Source organism: Protopterus annectens, chromosome 3.part1 (assembly GCF_019279795.1).
Source record: "Protopterus annectens isolate FY-2018-M chromosome 3.part1, PAN1.0, whole genome shotgun sequence".
In the NCBI taxonomy this organism is placed as follows: domain Eukaryota; kingdom Metazoa; phylum Chordata; order Ceratodontiformes; family Protopteridae; genus Protopterus; species Protopterus annectens.
The window spans coordinates 68,435,253-68,452,660 of NC_056732.1; the positions used below are offsets into that span (position 1 = coordinate 68,435,253).

The window sequence follows — 17,408 nt, forward strand, 5'->3', positions numbered from 1 at the left end:
GCTCAGATTGTTCCGAAGACCTCGCAGATCCAGAAGTTACTGGCTGCTCCAAAGAATCTGTTGGAGCAGACAGGTTAGGTACTTTCTGTTTAGGCTCCGAGGATAATTTTGAAGTCGAGGAAGGTCACTTTTGTGATTTGTCAGACTTATCCGATGATTTAGTGGACTCTAGAGAAATTCAGAAAAAGGAGTTTTAAGTAAGCCTTTCAATATGAGTTTACTTTTATGCTCCATAAGAGCCCTTTGGTTAAAACCATGGTAAATGGAGCATGATTCTTGTAGATGTTAAGGCCCTGAGCAATACACACTCAAAGTGTGTGCATCACTTAAAGGCATCTTTTTTCCACATTGTTCACATTTTTTAAACTTCCCTTCCTGTTTTTGAGACACAATGTTTTAGCCATAATATAAAGTGTTCATGTCTATAATGGCTAAAAGAATGACAAAAGTAATGCCAAAATTGATAGACTGGATCAATGTGGTTTTGTGAAGGGGAAGCAAACATTTGACAACATTAACAGAACACTGATGATCCAGACGGAAGCAGAATGTAAGAAAATACCATTGTTGTTGATGGGTCTTGATATAGACAAGTATTTGACAGAGTAGGCTGCAATGGAAGCATTTGCATTTCCTGAAAAAAATAAGGTTGATTAGGAGGATATATGAGGGATCAGAGGCGAAAAATTAAAGTGGGTGGGGTCCTCTCTGATAATTTCTGCTTGAGCAGAGGAACCAGGCAGGGATGTCCTCTTTCCCCTTTGTTATTTGCATTATATTTAGAACCACTGGCCAGGACAATAAGAGACTCAGAAATTCAAGGCTATAACTGGCATGGTAGTCAAGAAAACTGGCACTATTCGCAGAAGATATTATTTTATACCTGACAAAACCAGAAAGAGACATTACAGTGTTGTGGAACATTGTGAAACAGTTTCAAATCTTTTCGGGATACAAAATTAATGATGCTAAAACAAAGGCAATAGCGGTAAATTATGTACAAAAACAAATTAGTTCAGCAATGTCCGTATTTATGGGGGCAAGATAAAATGAAGTATTTAGGAGAATGGATTAAAATGATTCTAGGGTGGCAGCTAAGGATATGTGGAAACAGACTAAACAAAAGATAATACAACTGAAAAAATGGAAGCTTTGTTATATGGATATGGATAGTAAGATACAAGCAGTCAAAATGTTTTTAGACCCTTTAGTCTTATACATAGGTCAGGCATACTTTTATCAACCAGAGGAGAAGTTGTGGATATCAATTATTAAAGAATTGAAGGAGTTTATTTGAGAGGGGAAGACGGCAAGAGTTAAGTGGGATAAACTCATTCTTCCAATAGAACAGGGCGGACTGGGATTACTCAATTTGAAGGGTTTTTCAGAGCTACACAGTTAAGGCTCCTATACATAGCAGAAGCAGAAAACTATACATCAAAGTGGAAAGGGACGATGTTAGAATAGGGGGAAGCTCAAGAAACAAGGAGAGACTGGGATTTTGGACGCAGGCCTTTAAGAAAAATAAAGAATAGTTGTGTAAAATCTTACCATGACCATAGATGTCCTTCTCTTCCATGTTGTAGTGTTCATAACATGAGGGAGATTCCACCTAGGCAACCCAAAATGTCCGGTCAGTATGCCAAAGACTTAAGCTACTGCAAGGTACATGTAATGTTGCACACACAACAGCCAAGCATTGGCCATAAAAGTGATGTTTGCATGTACCATCCTCAGAACCCCAGTCAGAAAGCCAGTCCAAGGATAAGAGGCAAAAAGAAAATCCAAGGACATGTCCAAGAAAGAGCAAGAACCAAGGGAGAATACTGCAACATGAAAGAGGACATTTATTGTTATGGTAAGATTTCACACAAATATTCTATGTCCTTCTATTCCCATGTTGCAGTATCCATAACATGAGGGAGAATACCAAAGCTCATGAGTGAGAAGGGGGGGGGGGGCACAAGAAGTCTCCACAAATCCATGCAGAATTGCTCTAGCAAATCCTGCTCTGGATCTGGAAATAGAATCCAGTTTGTAGTGTTTTGTAAAGGCATGAACAGAGGACCAAGTAGCTGCTTCTAGGACAGAAGCACTATCCAATCCTTTAAAGAAGGCTCTTGTGGAGGCCACAGCTCTAGTTAAATGGGCCTTAAAAGAGGAAGAAAAAGTTTTTCCCTGAGAGATATAGCAAAAAGTAATATCTATTGAGATCCAAGATGAAAAACTAGTCTGTTTAGAGACAGGCTTACCCAGCACCCTGGGGTGAAAGGAAAACAATTGCTCAGCCTTTCTAATGAGTTTGGTCTTGTCCAGATAAAATCTCAGTTGTTTGTGTACATCTAAAGTGTGCAGCACCCTCTCACTAGAGTTTTGAGGAGAAGGGAAGAAGGTGGGTAGATGAATAGATTGACTGAGGGACAAATCATTAACCACTTTATGCATGAAGGAAGGGTTGGTATGCAGGGACACCCTACCCTTGTGAAAAATCAGAAAAAGTTGAGAAGCCATTAAAGCTTGGAGTTCTGAAACTCACTTAACAGAAGAGATGGCTACTAGTAAAGCAGTTTTCCAAGTGCAAAATTTTAGGAAGGAGGAGGCAGCAGGCTCGAAGGGAGTCTAGGTCAGTTTTTCCAACACAAAATTTAGGTCCCAGGGAGGAGGAACAGATTTCCTGGGAGATGTGATGTGAAGGATGCCTTTTAAGAAAAGTTTGACAGCTAAACTAGAAGCTAAGGGGGAGAGAAAGGCAGACATGCAGAAATGGCAGACAAATGGGGTTTTAACTGAAGAATAAGCTAGTCCAGCTTTGAGCAGTTCACATAAATAAGAAAGGACAAGAGGGATATCCACTGCAAATGGATCTAGTCTCTTATCAAGACACCAGATGGACAACCTCTTCCATTTGGACAAGTAGGACTTCCTTGTATTAGGCTTCCTTGCCTCATGCAGGACTAGAAGTACGTCCTCAGAAAAAAGGTTTCTGAAAGGAATCAGAAGTCTATCATCTACAAGGTCAGGTTCAGTGTTGCCAAATGTGGGTGAATGAGATCTCCCTCATCTTGTGCGAGTAGATCAATCCTGTGAGGTAACTTGTAATGATTGCCTTTGGCTAATTGCATTAGAAGAGGGAACTAATGCTGTCTTGGCCACAAGGGGGTCACCAGCAAGATTTTTGGTTTTGTCCTTCTGTATCTTCAGGAGAACTTTCTGAATTAGGGGAAAGGAGGGAATGCATAGAGAAACATCCCCTTCTAAGAGAATGATGGGGAGTCCACCTTCCAAACCAGAAGATGTGGGATTCTGGCACACAACTTCAGAAGTTGTCTGTTCATAGGGGAGGCAAAGACATCTATTTGAGGTGTACCCCACTGGTGGTGAATGTCCAAAACACATTCCTGTGGATTATCCATTCGTGAGCTTATGTCATGGATCTGATCAGAGTGTCTGCTTGAACATTTTGAGCTGATGGGATGTAAACTACAGATAAAGTTACCTTTGCTTGAAGAGCAATCTCCCAGGCTTGGACTGCTAATATGCAAAGTAGGTAGGATTTGTTCCCCCCTGCTGGTTCACATAGCAGAGAACAGTGGTGCTGTCTGTGAACAGCTTCAAAGGTCCTGGCAGGAGAGATGACCTGAAGGCTTGAAGGGCCAGGATCAGAGCTCTTATCTCTCTGATGCTGATGTGTTGCTTCTTTATGGAGGGAGACCATAGGTCTTGGACTTCTGGGTTTCTCAGGGTTGCCCCCCACCCCACATCTGAAGTTGAAGGTGTTTTCAAGTACCACTGGAATTTTCGTATGCAGAGTCTGGCTAGGGGTAGGACTGATATAACTGAAGCCATGAAACTTAGCATCATGAGGAATTCCCTGGAAGTCAGAGAAGGAAGAGGAAGCCACTGAAGGATGTAAGAATGCAGAGACTGCACCTTTTGTGAAGGTATAAAGACCTTCATGAGGTCTGTCCTTATCCTGCAACCCTGGGAAACTTAATCCTGAGAGGGAGTTAGGGAACACTTGCTGTAGTTAACGGTGAAACCCAGACTGAGAAGCAAGGAGATGGTGATTTGAAGGTTTTGTTGCAAGGTGAACGGGTGTTCTGCTTGAATGAGCAGATTGTCCAAGTAAGGGTCAATGAGAATCACATTGAGTCTGCAAAAGGCAGTGGCAGGAGCCAAACACCTTGTGTTACCCTTGGTGCCATAGAGAGTACAAAGGACAAAGCACAGAACTGAAAATGAGAGAAAGCAACAGAAAAAACGTAAGAATTTCCTGAATGGAGGGTGGATGTGAATGAGAAGGTATGCATCCTTTATGTCTAAGGAAACCAGGTAAGCCTGGGGTAAAAAGAGAGGGAACAGAGTTTGCACAGTGAGCATCCTGAAGGAGAGTACTTGGAAGAATAAACTGAGTTGGGACAACTTTAAAATTGGTCTCCAAGGGTCATCTTTCCTGGGAACCAAGAACATTCCTGAACAGAACGCTTTTCCTCTTTCCAAGTGGGAGCCTCCTGTATGGGTCTTAGAAACCTCCAAGTCTTGAATGTCTTAAGGGAAAAGGTGGATCTGCTCCTTTGGAGGTTGTGGAATCCCCATGAAGGGAGGAGTGGATTTCCAAGTTATGTAATAACCTCTTAGCACAATGGACAGGACCCATTTGTCTGTAGTAATGCTTGTCCAAATTGAAAGGGAAAGAGAAAGGTGCTGGGAAAGGGGGATTTCTGAGGAAGTTGCCAGGTAGTCAAAGACCACCTGGCTTGTCTGGAAAGGGGGCCTTTTGAGCCAAGGATGGGTGAGACAGTACAGTTGTGCACATTTACCATAAATATAGATGTTCGAGTATATTTACTGTTGCAGTCGTTACATTTGGGTAATCTGCTGGCAGGTTGCCCTCAGTCGGCCTGATTAACAAAGTCTTGGGTCCTGCGTCGGTTGCTGTCCCTTCTTCCGTGACGTCAGGTCGTCAGGGGTATAAAACATGCAGCTGACGCCATTACATCAATATTTCTTGCCGCAGATGTCAGGTGCCCCCCAAATGGGGAGCAATATATATATATATATGTGTGTGTGTGTGTGTGTGTGTGTGTGTAATTTAAAACACAAAAAATATACCTCCAAACAAAAGCAATTACACCAAAAAGGCTTTTAAGCATAGTAAAAGAAAGAAGAAGTATAGTAAGAGAAAAACAGGGGGCTGGAGGGTGGGTAACCAGGACTGCAACAGTGAATACACTCGAACATCTACATTTATGGTAAGTGTACACAACTGTACTATGTTCTTCGTGTTTCACTGCTGCAGTCATTACATTTGGGTAGAATCCCAAAGCTATGGTTGGGAGGCTGGATTTATACAGCATTAGGAGCAGCTATAAGGCCCTGCAGGACAGCAGTGGCAAAGCCAGCTCCGGATTTAGAGAAGACAGGTAAATGGTAATGTTTGGTGAACGTATGAACTGAGCTCCAGGTAGCAACTTTAGAATGTCTCTGGTAGGAACCCCTCTGAGAAAGGCTGCAGAAGTAGATGCAGCCCTGGTGGAATGAGATCTGATCCCCTTGGGGACAGGTTTACCATGGTGCATGTAGCAGAAACGAATACAATGGCTTATCCATTTTGAAATAGTCTGCTTTGAAATAGCCTTTCCCTCTGCCCCTGCAGCAAATGCCACCAGTAATTGTTCAGGCTTTCTTAGAGATTTTGTCCTGTTTAAGTAGAATCTTAGTTGTCTGTTGTACATCCAATGAATGCAGAATCCACTCACCCTTGTTCTGTGGATTTGGGAAGAAAGTTGGCACATGAATGGTCTGATTAAGGGCCACACTCGAAACCACCTTAGGCATAAAGGATGGATTGGTCCTGAGGACCACCCTGTCCAGGTAAAAAATAATGAAAGGCTCCACTGCCATAAGAGCCTGTAGTTCTGAAATCCTTCCAGCTGAAGTGACTGCTAAAAGAAAAGCTGTTTTCCAAGACAGAAATCTTAGGTCCGCAGTAGCAGCTGGCTCAAAAGGAGGTAGAGTGAGTTTCTCCAAAACAAAATTGAGGTCCCATGCAGGAGCTGGTGCTCTCCTGGGAGGTCTTAAATTTTTGGCCCCTCTGAGGTACTGCTTTAGCAGAGGATGAGAAAAGAGGGGAGGCTCTGTGTTGTAATGAGCTGAAATAGCAGAGGCATGGATTTTTATGGAAGAAAAACATAAGCCCTTGTGAAGTATCTCAATTAAGTATTGCAGAATCTGAGGAATATTGGGTATTGCTGTGCTTATTCCTTGTGCTTGGTTCCAGGCACAGAATATTTTCCATTTGTCAGCATAAGATTTTCTAGTACTAGGCCTTCTAGCCTCCAAAATGACATCCATCACAGGTTTGCTGAGAGATGTAACTGGTGAAATTAGTTGATTAGCCATGCTGCAAGACTCAAAGTTTGGAGCTGAGTGTGCAGAATTTGATAGTTCTGCTGAGACAGTAGGTAAGGTGTCTGAGGCAGGTACCACGGAGGAAGATGCGACATATTGCGCAGGAGCGGGTACCAGTGCTGGTGAGGCCAGTCTGGAGCAATCAGAATCATTTTTGGTTTTTCCTCTCTGACTTTTAGTAAGACCTTGGAGAACAGAGGCAGAGGGGGAAAGGCATAGACTGATAGGTTTTTCCAGCTGAAGGATAGAGCATCCACTTTCCAAGCTTTTTTGTGATGAATTCTTGTGCAGAATTTGTCCAACTGATAGTTTTGGGGTGAGGCAAAAAGAGCTATGTCTGGGCTCCCCTATTTGCGTGTCAACATGCTGAAGATTTGTGGATCCAGTTTCCATTCGTGTGGGTACATAAGATTTCTGCTTAGTTCATCTGCCAGAGTATTTTGCTTTCCTGGCAGGAATTGAGCTTGTAGATGTATTTGATGAGTCAAGGCCATGTTCCACAATGCCATGGCTAGTCTGCAAAGGGGGTAGGAATGGGTACCCCCCCTGCTTGTTTATGTACCACATGACTGTGGTGTTGTCCGTCTTTATCAGTAGTTGTCCTGGATGAAGATAGTCCTTGAAGGCTGTCAGATTATTCTGTACAGCTAGCATCTCTTTCTGGTTGATATGTAGGTGCATTTGATTTGGGCTCCACTGGCCCTGAATGCATCTCCCTGCCAGATGCGCCCCCAAGCATAATCTGATTAGTCTGTAGTCAGGGTTTGGGCAACAGGGGGTGGAAAGAATGACAGTCCCTTGTTTTGGTGGCAGGCCTCTGCCCACCATAGGAACTCTAGCTGCAGGCAAGGAATGATAGGAATCATTGTTTCCAGGCTGTGACAATGTTGACTCCATAAGCTTTTTAGGTACCACTGAAGTTTCCTCATATGCAGTCTTGCAAATGGAATTATTAGAATGCAGGAGGCCATGAACCCCAAGGCCTGCAGAATTTGTCTTGCAGATAGCTGGGTTTTTGTGGCCACCTGTTTGAAGTAAGTCATCATTTGAATTTGCTTTTCTGGCGTAAGGTAAGTCATCTGGGCATTTGTACTCAAGCTTGCACCCAGGAATGTAATTATTTGAGAGGGTGCCAGTTGTGATTTCTTTTCGTTTATGGTGCACCCTAGACAAGTTAGAAGTCTTTTTACAAATGCCGGATGTTTTAGAAGAGTGTCCTTGTTTTCTGCCTGAATTAGACAATCGTCCAGGTATGGATAAATTTGAACATTTCTTTGCCTGCAAAATGCAATTACTGGTGCCAGGCACTTTGTGAAGACCCTGGGCACAGTAGATAAGCCAAAGGGCAGTGCAGAGAACTGGTAATGCAAATGGCCTGCTTTGAAGCGGAGGTATCTTCTGCAAGATTCCCTGATTGGGATATGCAGGTAAGCCTCTTATGTCTACATTACCAACCAGGCATCCTTGCCTAGCATAGGTAGTAACTGTTGTAGAGTCAGCATCTTGAATTTTGGAATGTCCAGAAATGTATTTAGAATGGATAAGTCCAGAATTGGACGCAATGATTTGTCCTTTCTGGGTACCAGGAAAAGTCTTGAATAAAAACCTTGTCCCTTTTCTCTTTCTGGTACTGGTTGAATAGCCCCCATATTCATGAGGGGCATAACTTGTTTCTGGACCTCTGCCCACTGATTTGGAGGCAGATCTGGCCATCCGTTTTGGGATTGGCAATGTGTGGAAATTAGAAGTTATGTACCTACCATAATGTTCCATGTTAGTTGTCTTCTCTCGCCTTCTTTGTTGCTGGATGGGTTTGGAGCCGATCCTCGGCTCCGACTCAGCACTTGCTAAGCTCGAGGCAACCCTATATCCCATGATGCAAGGCAGAGATTATTCAGATCTCGTTTGGTAGCTGAAGAAATAGCAGTATTTTCTTCCAACATAGGAGGAAGAAATAAAAAAAGAATACTAAATAACATCATAACCCTCTAGAAAGGATCCACATAATCTAGTGACACTAGGAGTTGAACAGCTAGAAAAAAAGGTAATAACCTCTTAATAGAAGATGTATAATCTTCTCGGTCAGACCAGGCTAGGGGGAAGGAGGGCGGGACGCAAGAAAGAAGGCGAGTGAAGACAACTAACATGGAACGTTATGGTAGGTACATAACTTCTAAATGTTAAGTTGTCAATCTCGCCTTCATTCTTGCTGGATGGGACCGCGTCCCTAGCACCTCTATCCTGGGTGACTCAATGGAACAGACTCTTGAGAACGGTGGAACCAAAATTTGCTCCGTCTCTGGAGACCAAATCTAATTTGTAATGAAAGACAAAGGTATGAGGAGAGGCCCATGTGGCTGCTGCACAAATAGTGTCTATTGGAAGTCTAGCTTGAAAAGCTGTAGATGTAGCTAGAGCTCTGGTAGAATGGGCTTTTGGGTTAGAAACCAACTCTTTGCCTCTGAGCTGATAAATGTAAGTGATCACGGAAGACAGCCACCTAGATAAAGTTACCTTAGAAACTGGAAGGCCTTTCCTGTTCTCTGCATAGGATAGAAAAAGTTGATCAGATTTCCTAAAAATTTTTGTCTTATCCAGATAATATCTCAGCTGACGGTGAACATCGAGATAATGTAACTTTTGCTCAGCTCTATCAGAATAATTCGGGAAAAATACTGGAAGATCAATGGAATGATTTAGGTTAGTCTGAGATGCCACCTTTGGTAAGAAAGACGGATTAGTTCTTAGGGATACCCTATCTTTGTGGAACATTAGATAGGGAGGGCGAACACAGAGAGCATGAAGCTCAGATACTCTCCTGGCAGATGTAATGGCAACTAGAAAAAGTGTCTTCCAAGAAAGCAATTTCAAGGAACAGGCAGCTGCAGGTTCGAACGGGGGAAGAATCAAGGATGTTAAAACTAAATTTAGATCCCACTGTGGTGGGGGGTCTCTAACAGGAGGTTTCAATACAAAGATACCTCGAAGGAATGCCTTGCAAAGTTTATGTGACATAATGTTGTGGTCCAAAAAGCCTATATGAAAATTTGAAATGGCTGCCAGTTGAACTTTCACTGTGGAAGAAGAGGATCCTGAATTAAAAATGTCAGCTAGGAAGTCCAACACTGAATGAATTGGAGCAGTATAGGGGTCTATGTTCCTAGCTTTTGCCCAGAAAGAGAAACGTTGCCATTTACTAGTGTAGATCTTTCTGGTAGAAGATTTTAGGGAAGCTACTATGATATCCCGTACAGGATTAGAAATCATAGGAAGCCTGGCTAAGGATGGAAGTGGAGCAACCAAGCAGTGAGGTTGAGAGAATGTATGGATTGGTGCAGTTGACCTGACTGGTGGGTCAGAAGATCTGGAACCGGGTCCAGATGCCATGGCTGTACCAAGAGGTAATGATGAAGGAATGGAAACCAAATCTGTCGAGGCCAATAAGGGGCAATGAGAATCAACTTGGCTCTCAAGGCAGTTGCTTTCTGAATTAGCTGAGGTATCAGCGGAAAAGGAGGAAAGTCTTAAAGAAGTCCCCGGGACCAATCTTGGGTTAGAGCGTCTCTGGGGGGATGACCTGGAAGGGGGAAGAGAGAGAAATCGTCTGGGCATTTGCTGTTTTGAGGTGTAGCGAAAAGGTCGCAGCAAGGAAGGCCCCACTTCTGAAAAATCTCTTCCGTCACTGACTGTTTGAGAGACCACTCGTGAGGCATGAGAATAGCTCTGCTCAATCTGTCCGCTATGATGTTGGATTTCCCGGGGATGTGCCTTGCTATCAGAAACCGGTGAGAGGAGATTGCCCATTGCCAAAGTCTGAGAGCCTCTCGACACAGTGGATAGGACTTGGTTCCGCCCTGTTTGTTTATGTACCACACTACGGACATATTAACCGTTTGGACTGCAATAGTTCCCAGGGGAAGAGAGTCGTTGAGGGCTTGCAATGTTAAAAGCACTGCTCTCATCTCCAGAACATTTATGTGCAGATGGTACTCGAAAGGTTGCCAAGTGCCATGGACCATTCTGCCCTGATAATGCCCCCCCACCCAATCAGGGAGGCGTCCGATGTAACCGTGGCAACCAGGGCAAGAGGAACAAATGGTCTGCCTTGATGGATTTGAGGGGACGATATCCACCAAGTCAGATGTCTTTTGCAAGTTGGAGTTACTATGATCTCGTGATGCATGGGAAGTTGTTGAAAGGACCATTGGGTGAATAGCATCCATTGTAGCAGCCGCATGTAAAAGCGGGCGAGGGGAAGAAGTGTTATGGAGGCCGCCATAAGACCCAGTACTTTCAGAGCAAATCTGGCCTGAATTTTGTTGCTTAACAGAATCACCTGGACGTGTCTTTGAATGTCCAAGATCCTTTGGTCTGTCAACCTTGCAGAAAGTTGTACGGTGTCCAAATTTGCGCCTATAAAAGTAATATATTGACAAGGCGACAAGGCAGATTTTTCGAAATTTATAGAAATTCCTAGCCCTCTCCAAGGTTGAATGGTGTAATTTCTGGCTTGGAGAAGCTGATGCCTGGTGGTGGCAGTGAGGAGCCAGTCGTCTAGATATGGAAACACCTGGAATCCTTGACGTCTCCAGTGAGCCGTAACCACTGCCATGCATTTGGTGAACACTCTGGGGGCTGTAGTAAGTCCAAAGGGCAGGGCTCTGAATTGGAAGTGACTGGTCCCCAGCCGAAAGCGGAGAAATCTTCTGGAGTGTCTGTGAATTTTTATGTGATAGTACGCATCCTGAAGATCTATCGAGCACATCCAATTGTCCTTGCCCAGAAAGGGCAGAATGGACTGAAGCGTGATCATCCAGAATCTTGATTTCTTTACAAACTTGTTGAGTTTGCTCAGATCTAATATTGGTCTCCAGTCCCCTGTCTTTTTTGGAACTAAAAAGAACCTTGAGTAGATTCCGGATCCTATTTGGTGCGCTGGGACTGGCTGGATGGCTTTTTTTACTAGCAGTTTTGATATTTCTAGTACTGCTAGTTCCCTTAGACCGGGTGGAACATCTGGAAGGGTTCCCTTTTGTTGAATTGGGGTTTGAATAAAGGGAATTTTGTAACCCTCGGATATAATTGACTGTACCCATTTGTCTTGAGAAAGGGAAAGCCAGGCTATTGGGTACAGCGATAATTTTCCCCCGACTGCCTCCGAAGGCGGACAATTGGGCAACATCTCAGGGATGCTGGAAGGGTTTGTCAGAAAGAGGCTCTCTGCTACCCTGATTCTGCGGACCCCCTCTGCCCCTAGGGCGGCGTCTATTATTGTTACCCCCTCTGCCTCTGGGGGTAAACTGACTTTGTGCGTCAGGCGTGACTCCTTGGGATTTGCAGAACCACATTTTCCCTCCCTTCTGTCCTTTGGGGTAAGGTCTAGAAGGGGTGGAGAAACGGACTCCTACAGCAGAAAGAGTCTTGCCATCTTGTTCGCATCTAGTCAAAGTGTCTTTCACTTGAGGACCGAACAAGGTCGAGCCATCAAAAGGGGAAGTTTGTGAAAGACGCCTTGAAGGGGTCTGCAAAATTACAAAGCCGCATCCAGGACTGACGCCTTAGAGCCACTCCTGTGCCTGCAGCCCTACTCGCTCCATCGGCTGCATAAGAAATGAGCCGCATGAAGGAGTTAGCAATGGAGTTAAGGATTCCTAGCTGTGAGCTAATCTTGTCCTGAGACCCAGCAGCTGACGGATCCTGTAAAACTTCTCCCAACTCTTTAAGAACATCTCTTTGAAGGCGGGTGAAGTGGCATAAGTAGTTCAGCGATCTCATGGCAAAAGTCGCTGAAGAAAAAATCCACTTACCGTACCTGTCCATAGTCCTAGAATCTTTATTAGGAGGATGGACAGGTACTGAAGGATCAGCTAATTCCTTCTTGGTGGCAGCAGCCACCACCATGGCATCAACTGGGACACCTTTTGTTAAGAATTGTCTATCTTGTGGGGCTGTAATAAATTTTGAAGGTCTCCTGGGGGTAGGTTCCACCGAATCTGGAGCCATCTACGCCTTCCGAGCCACTACTTCCATGAGAGGGTCGAAAGGCGGAGACACCCAGGAGGTGGAGGGTCGAGAACCGAACGCCTCCAGGTATACTGACTCGTCCTCGGAGGGATTAAGGGAGGGCCAGTTCCCTCTCTGTTTAAGGATTTCAAGGATGTCTGAAAATGAGACATCCTCAGAGGGGGACCTTGGGGATCCCTCCGACTCATCCAAGTCAGTATCTGATGTAGTAGACTCAGGGGAGTCTAAATGTTTCCTCTTGCATGTCCTCTTACAGGGGGGTTCTCCTGACGGATCAGGAGAAGCCTCGGAAGAGGAAGATATTCCCAATGGGGAAACCTGAGGTGTTGGATCTCTGGGTCCGGGAGCAAGAGAGTGGGAAGAGACGTCAGCAGGCAATGTAGTGGGAGGAGCTGATGGAACTGTCCGTTGACTAAGCCCAGGGGCTAGTACACTCCTCATCACCTCGAAGGCTCCCCCATCAGAGAGACCAGAAGGTTCCCGCTCCGAAGAGATAGGAACCCCAGGCCTCACCGAGAGGGAAGGCTCCGAGGCAGATGTCGGGGCCGAGCTCACCAACGCCGAAGCTCCGAGAGGGAGAACGGGGTCGGACAAGGGTCCGATGCCACTCGCCCCCTCGGAGCCGACGAGAGAGACTAGATGCCTGGATCCCTCCAATGAAGGTCTCAAGGAGGAAATCGGAGCCGAGGACGACGGAGCCGAAAGGGGTGGTATCGGCTCCGAAGTCACAACGGTACCGGTTCTGAGGAGCTCCAGCTCTGAGCTCTGTAAGAGAGTCGAAGGAGGAATGTTTGGTGGATGTGATATAGCTACCGTCTGTTGAGATGGGCTATGGAGTATTTGGGCCAATGCCTGAGACTTTAATAGTCTACTCACCACTCTCTCAAGGTCGTGATCAGATAGCCTGGATGACTGAGAAGATCGGCTCCGATGGCTCCGCTCCGAGAGCAAGGGTGATCTCGGAGCCGAATGAATAGATTCCACAGAAGGGGATCAAGATCTCTTTTTCGAGATCAATGGAGCCATCGGAGCCGAAGATACGAGTGTCTAGACTTGACAGTATCGGCGCCGGATGGAGCCAATACTGATACTAGTATAGTATAGCCGGAGCCGATCTCGAGCCTGGTGAGGAAGAACCTGGAGCCGATGGCTTGGAAGCCGAAGGCTTGACAGGTTTCGAGGGCTTCCCCGGTGCCGACTTAGTCAGGGAGCTCTCGGGTTTTAATAAGCCCCTTAAAATGAGCTTATTTTTTCGTTCCTGCAGGACTCTTGGGCTGAAAGCATGACAGATAGCACAAGAGTCCTGCAGGTGCGAAGGTCCCAGGCAATAAACACAAGAAGTGTGACCGTCTGTCAGAGACATCTTCTGACAGCACGAGTCACACTTCTTGAAGCCTGAGACCTTAGTGTCCTTCGACATAACTGTGTCGATGAAACACTGGAAACACACTCACACACAAAACACACTCAGTCCAACAATTTAATTAAATTAAATTAAACTAACAGGGATAACAGACAGTCACACACAAAAAATTCCCTGACAGGAAAAGATTTTGGGAGGGGAAGGCCCAAGGCCTAACTAGGGGTAAGGGAATATTTACTTAAAAGAAGGGAACACTGACAGGAATAGGGTTAACGTGAGTCGGTAATTAACACAAAATAATATTTATATGTAAAAAGTTAAAGGGGGTAGACAAAAGTCTCTGAAAAGTTCACTTACCTAGAGCTGGTAAAAGAAGGCACCTCGTTAGCGAAGCGGCAAACGAGATCTGAGTAATCTCCGTCTTGCATCATGGGATATAGGGTTGCCTCGAGCTGGTAAAATTAGCTCTCGAGCTTAGCAAGTGCCGAGTCGGAGCCAAGGATCGGCTCCGAACCCATCCAGCAAGAATGAAGGCGAGATTGACAACTTAACATTGAAATCTGTATCCCTGGGATACTATATTTAAAACCCACTTTTCCTAGGTAATCAGTTGCCAGTTTCGTGCATGAAGTGCCAGTTTTCCCCCTAAAGGGGCGGCCAAAAGATAAGTGCTTGGTGATTGCAGTGGAAAGTCACTGAGAATGTTTACCGTAGGAAGGTGCCTTGTTACTTCCAGATTTGGAGGTGGAGACACCCCATTGCTTTGTTCTATAAGTTCCTTGCGACTGAAACCTGGAGCCTTTGAATGTCTGGGTTTGACCTGAGCGGCTCTGGTGGGTACTGGAAAGGACCAGTTCTTAGTAGGCCAGTGCCTACTGAACCCTGGGTGGCTGCACTTGCAAGAAATCTTTTACAGTTTGCATAGATTAAGCTTTATCTTCCATCTTTTTCAAAATTTCTTCTGCCTTGTTACCAAGTAGACTGTCCTGTTGTAAAGGAGCATCCAACAATTTTGCTTTAACATGGTCAGGCAGATTTTGCTCCTTGAGTCAAGCATGCCTTGTCACAGATCCAGTTACAGCAGCCCTGCAAGAGGCCTCCAAGGAATCAAAACCACATTGCAAAGTATGTTTTCCAACTTGTTCAACTGAATGCAATAAATCCTGCAACTCTTTATTTTCCACACAATCAGAAATCAACATAATTTTCTGTTTAAGTAAGCCCATGACATGCTGCTGATATTTAAGCACATGAAATTGACAGTTTAAAGCCCTGATTGCCAAGGTTGCAGATGTGTAAACCTACTTACCCCATCTATCCAGAGCCCTGGAATCTCTATCAGAAGGGTTAGGATTTTTAGCAGTAGAAGCCTTAATGTCCTTGGGACCCTGAGAAATGGTTTGGATTTTAAAGAGGAATTTGTGGGAGTCAGGAACCCTGTAATATCTGCCTGGCTTACTAGGAGCCGGAGGCAGGGAATCAGGAGTCATACTGGATTCTGAGAAAACATCACCAACAATGTCTAGAACAGGAGGTATAGCCAAAGGCCTATGCTGAGGAAGAAGAAGAAAATCCCCAAGTCTCTTTTTAGATTCTGAGAAATCCTGACTCTCCCAGTGAAAGTGTTCCCTTAAAGTATGCAAAGTTTCTCCAAAAGAAAAATCCTCAGGAGGAGAAGCAGAAGGGATGGAATCTTCTGCATCAGAGTCCTCATAAGTGGGAATAGATGATTCCTGATCAGATGAGGAATCAGAAGAAATAGAAACCTGACCTGAAGATTCATAGTCAGTGCCTTGCCTAGGCCTCTTAGCAGGAGGGTTGGGTGGGTACCCCTGATCAAGGTAATTAAATCCTCAGCCATTTTGATCATTTGTTTTTTAGGCATAGGGGCCTGTACACATGGCCCAAGCGTCAATTTTTTAGACATAGAAGTAGATTTTGGCCTTAGTTTTGAAGATGGCGTCAGTTTAATATACAAATCTTTAGGCTTGAAAACACCCTCAGAAGCCGGAGCCTGCTCAGCGGCTCCAGACCCATCCAAGGTAGAGACATCCGCAGGTTCAATACTTAAAGTATCTCGCGGCATACCAGACTCCGAATGGGTCTCAGTAGAGACCTGCGAATCAAAAGTAGCGGGTAACATTGGCTGCAAAAGCGCCTCACTGAGCAAACCGGCGACTGGCTTAGGAGAAGCTTTGTCGTCAATTTTGGACCTCGACGGTCTGTCTCTGTCTTTTTCTTTGCGCTTTTTAGGAATTCCGGTAGTCGGATTGCTACCCGACGACATTTCTGGATAGTTAAATCTTGATCTAAAATATTTTGAAGCAAAAATATACTGACGTTAAATAGTGAGTTGATTAAATTTAGCACAAAACTGACAGCAAGGCACATTGTGGTCAGGGCCTAGGCAAGGAATACAGTACAAATGAAAATCCTTATGAGGTATTTGCTTCCCACAAGTAATACAATTATTAACTTTTACTGAAATCGGTAAGGAGCAAGAAAAAGTTTCCCCAACGGGGTACTTAGCTTTTAGTTGAAGACTTCGGTTCTGACACTCGAAAATGAAAATTTCAGGAGTCAGCAGACTACCACTTGCGAATTACTTCTGCTTCGGGCACCGTGCGGCAAGAAAGACTGATGTAATGGTGTCAGCTGCATGTTTTATACCCCTGACGATCTGACATCATGGAAGAAGGGACAGCACCTGATGCAGGACCCAAGACTTTGTTAATCAGGCCGACTGAGGGCAACCTGCCAGCAGATTACCCAAATGTAATGACTGCAACAGTGAAAAATGAAGAACATCTAGGAGACGTCTGCCTGTGTGTGGTCTTCTTGTGTTGTTGGGACGGTGTATGGGTCTTCTTCCTTACAAAATTAGTTTTAGAAGGTAGTTCCTATGAAAATTAGGAACTGGGGAGACAAAAATATGTTTAAGTTCCTGAAGTCTTTTCCTTTCTCTTGAAGGGATGTGAAGAGGGTTGCAGCATTAGAACCAAAAAGGACAGTATTGTCCAGAGGTGCATACATAATCTTTGCTTTGAAATCCTCAGGCAAAAGCTACAACCTCAGCCAGGAATATCTCCCAAGGACCGAACCAGATGCTGCTGATCTAGCAGACACCTCTGCTGCGTCATAACTACACTTAATGGAATACCTAGCAATCTAGGAAGACAGTCCTAACAGAGAAGAAAGTTGGGGTTTTGCTGTGGAGTCTGGGAGATTAGTCAGCAGTTTGGAGACCTGTAAACATAGAACCAGAACATACTTGGACATGTGTGTCTGATAATTAATAGCCCTGAAGGCCAGTGTGGAAGAGGTGTAGATCTTTTTATCAATTCTCTCCATCATTTTACTCTCCTTATCTGAGGGGAGGAGATTGGTGGAGGCCACTAATTTGGAAGTTTTATCAGCAGACAGAGAGATCACAGCTGGATCTGCAAGAGGACATTTATACAGGTAACTACTGTCCTCTGGCATCTTATAAAACCTGTCTGGCCTTTTAGGAGCAGGAAGTTGAGAATCAGGATTTTTAAATGCTGCAATAAAAACATCTTGAAAGGATGGCAAGATAGGAGGGATGGCTGAAGGTTTTCATAATACCTCT

The 17,408-nt window shown here is 44.7% G+C and overlaps 1 protein-coding gene across 3 annotated transcripts in view; it reads right to left on the reverse strand.

The window, feature by feature from the left end:
* NTAQ1 (N-terminal glutamine amidase 1) overlaps window positions 1-17,408 on the reverse strand; it is an 868,727-nt gene that overhangs the window by 175,005 nt on the left and 676,314 nt on the right. The gene's annotated exons all lie outside the window — the stretch shown is intronic.